Genomic DNA, 4,089 nt, shown 5'->3' with positions numbered 1-4,089 from the left:
AGGGAAACTCAGTCTGTTATCCTGGGGCACACAGTTCTGTCCGGGAAAGTGGGAGGTGCACTCAGTAAGTCTCTGGGCCAGAGGCTGATTGCTCCGCTCTGGACCTGGAGAATGTGCACCTAGGTTGAGTTGGTGCCTGGGGGCACTGCTCTGGTCTGGAGGCTGGGTGCCTCACTGTGGACCAGAAGCTGTGTGTCTCTGTCTGGGATGGCAGCTGCAGACACTGCTCTGGTCCAGACGCTGTGGTTGCAGCCCTCTTGAAGGACCAGGGATTCCCACAGTTTTGACAGTCTAGCTAGGTATAACTAGTTGATCCTTGGTACAATATCTGAGGCCTGCTGTAATGGCTCTCTGGGTTTTGTAAGTCTGAGGATGCAGCTGTGTGTCCCAGTGCCCTAGGGGAACTCAATAATGGCGGCAGAGCACAGCGCTCCTGCCTGCACTAGAGTCTGCTTGAGTCCAGGAAGTGTTTTGGTGCTGGGTGTCCTAACCGTTAGATCTGCTGACCCCCTCCACTGGGGGTTTCCTCCTGCCAGAGACATGCAATCTGGTGCCCTGGTGCCCTGGTGCCCTGGTGCCCGCAGTTCTATCTGAGGGGGCGAATCAGGCGCGCAGGCAGGGCTCCGTGCAGGAGCCTGGGTCGGCTCTGGGTCCAGGCTGGCTCTTGGGGCACCCGCAGAACCCGAGTCTTTTCCAGGGGATCTCTGGGTAACCTGAGGTCGGTCCCAATTGTTTCCTGCTCCGTGGGGTTATCTCTCGACTGGGAAATCCAGTCTATGATGTTGTGGGCCCACAGTTCAATCTGGGACAGTGACCAGATCGCGCTGGCGTGTAGCTCTGGGCTGGCAACCAAGCGCCTGGCGGAACTGGGATCTCTTTCCGTGGTTTAGCCGGGTGAGTTAAAGCTGATTGAATCCCCCACCGTGGGGTATCTTCTCACCTGTGAAACACAATCCCTTGTGTTTTATAGCCACTAGTTCTGATTGCTGGTCACTGTGCCAATCCTGCTGTGCTGCTCCTCAGAATGAGAGTCCTCCCGGCACCACCATCTTGCCCTGCCTCTTGGTTTGTTCATTCTTAATGAATGAATATGGCACAAGTTATCCATTCAACATTTGAAACATACTTATCTTTTAATTTGGGACTTTGTTAGGTAGAAATGCTTATCTGTATATCCACTTATGAATGTGTCTCTCATTCCCATTAAGTGAAGCTTTTTTTTTTGCATCAGATAGAAATCATTACCACTAAGAAGTGCCGGAGCCTGCAGGCAGAGTCACACAGTTCCTGAGTAGGGAGTGAGGATTGAAAGAAAGCAAATGACACTACTCACTGGATCGGCTCAAGAGGGCTGTCAGTAAGACTGCAGCCTGACTTTATTCCACAATTCCTTTTTTATAGGCAAAGCAAAAACAAGTCACAATAATACAAGAAAGAAGTCTGTGGAACTGCCAAACTTGTTTTCTAAAACTACTTCCCTATAGCAGATATGGTCCAAGGTCAAACAAACAAGTTTTAAGGAACTTGGCGAAACTTCCTTTTCTCTGTCTCAAGGTGAAGGCTAGGATGACAACATCTTTTTCCATAGAAACAAACAAACAAACAAACAAAAAAAACCTGATTGTTGACAATCAAGAAGCTCTCCACAAAGAAGAACTGAACTTGGAGTCCTGAGTCCCTGCTGGTGCACATAGAGCAGAACCCTCCACCTATGGCTTGGGGAGGAAGACTGTAAGATCCAGGGCAAGAGGATGCCTTCTGTGAAATAGTGGTGTTTTTAATATGGCAGGGTAGAGGGATTCATAAGATTTCAACAATGCTGTGGCCTAAACAAGACCTATATAATGATGTCAGTGTGGATGAGAAAAATCTCATTAGGCCCTCTTCACAGATGAAAACTTAAAGGAATCTAAAGGCTTCTAAGAGAGGGAGATCAGTTTTCCCCAGTGATAAACTCCCTGGTGGGTTATCCAATAGTAAGTTATCCAAAACCAAGTGCTTAGTTGTAAACATACATACATATAGGCAACAATAAATGGACTGAGGAGATTGCATTTGTGTGTGTGTGTGTTAGTCTGTGTTGTGAACAACAACCGTAACTAAAAAGAGGTCATCAATTTGTGAGGGGATGAGGTCATAGAAGGAGTTGGTAGGGGAGGGAAGGGTGGAAATGATGTACTCACAATATGTATATATTAAACTCTCAAACAGATAAAATTAAACTATAAATGCATAGACCTTGTGTGTCATATTATGAGATGTAAACACATTTGATGGGGACTGTTTCTAGGTGTAGAATTATTAAATACAGAACAAAAAGACATCCAGCTTTAGTAATTATTACCAAACAATTTCCAAAGTAGATGTATTAAGTTATGTTTTCATTAACAATCTATTAAACACTATATATTTGTAAAGAGCCAGTGCAGGTAACATTTGCATACAATATACATATACATTATATGTGTGTGTGTCTGTATTGTGAAGCTTAAAGTCCACATTTTAAGCAACACTCTAGCCAGGAATGAAAAAGAGTGCAGATTCAGCCTTATATCTTTCTAGTCATTGGATTTAAAAAAATATGTTCTAAAGAGTTACTGTGCTGACTTTGTGGATCCCAAGGAAATAGTATTGGGTTCATAGAATGTGTTCCAATAAACAATTTGAAAGTAGTTTATTGAAACTGTTGGTTTGTTCTCATGCTTTCTTGCAGCCAATTTCAGCACATAAACCGAAGTGCTGTAATCCTGTTGTGAAAACAATAACTGTAAGATTTTGATATGCTTGCTTTCTGTAAATGGCATTTAATGATGATGGCCTCCACACTATGGTGGGCTCTGTCACTATACACAGTACTTCTATTGCATATCTTTTGCTGCCCTATGTTGGAGTCCCTGTCTGCAATGGGAAAAGTGTCCTTCCTTAAGTAAGAAAACCCTGTGACTATAAAGGTAGTACAAGCATAAAAGCAGCACTGATGCTATTTTGACTTTTTCTGAGAACAGCTGGCTAGTCTTGATATCACATTCCTTTTGTTAAATGTTTAACACTGGGAGCTTTCCCATTTTATGTAAATTAGAATTATAATCTTCTAAACATGTTTCCATTTGTTGAATTCTGGGTTAAGAGTAATTAATAATACAACAAAGAATAATGTTTTCATACTAAACTGCAATACATGCCTATAAATTTGGGTTCTTACCAAGGAGGCAATGGGTAAAATCTCACTGTGCGTGAATTGAATCTAAAAGTGGAAAAACTCATAACAGAATTTTCAAATTTTAGAAAATAGTAGTCAGTGAATCATCCTCATCCCCACTCATTTTAGAGATGATATACTGAATGCTATACAATGAAGTTACTTGGAAAAAATCCAAAGGACTCATACATGGAGGAAAATTGTGAATTTTCACCTTTCAAATTAATTTGAATAGTTTCATTTACTTAAATTATGATGATTCACATCTAACCCAATATTTCTAGAATCAAAATCATATCCTGGAGACTATACAGTATTGTTGGCAAGGCCATAATTCTATCTACTTGATTCAGAGTTTACTTTAACACTCAATATCTAAGTGGCTCTCAGCAATCTACTCAACTTCTTGGAGACCTAGTTCCCTATTTATAAAAAAAGTGATACCTATTTCAAGGGTGTGTGAATATTAAAATATATTATTTATGACATATTAGTTAACTCAGGGTCTAGACACAACATGATCGCCACAAATGGTAGTCTTTTGAAGCTAACTACCAATAATTCAAACAAAGAAGGCACATCATTCGTTCCTTTTAAAAATGGACTATTTCAAACCTATTGCACAATTAAGTGAAATGGAACCAAGCTGAGGCACTTTAAGTTAATTTTGCCGCCTTAAAGATCAGAATGTGTGTAAAATAGTAAGATATCCAGTTTTAGAATGCATTGAAATAGAATAATGAAGTGAAAATACTGGGGCCAAATTTTCTAAATTGAGTAGTTCTGATTTTTTTTTTTTTGGCTTTTACAATGGACCTTGTCTATCAGAATGTGTGTATGTGTGTGTGTGTGTGTGTGTGTGTGTGTGTGTGTGTGTGTGTGTGTGTGTG

Source organism: Psammomys obesus, unplaced genomic scaffold (genome assembly GCF_907164565.1).
Source record: "Psammomys obesus unplaced genomic scaffold, mPsaObe1.curated_primary_1811, whole genome shotgun sequence".
Classification (NCBI taxonomy): Eukaryota; Metazoa; Chordata; class Mammalia; order Rodentia; family Muridae; genus Psammomys; species Psammomys obesus.
This window is presented reverse-complemented; position numbering follows the sequence as displayed.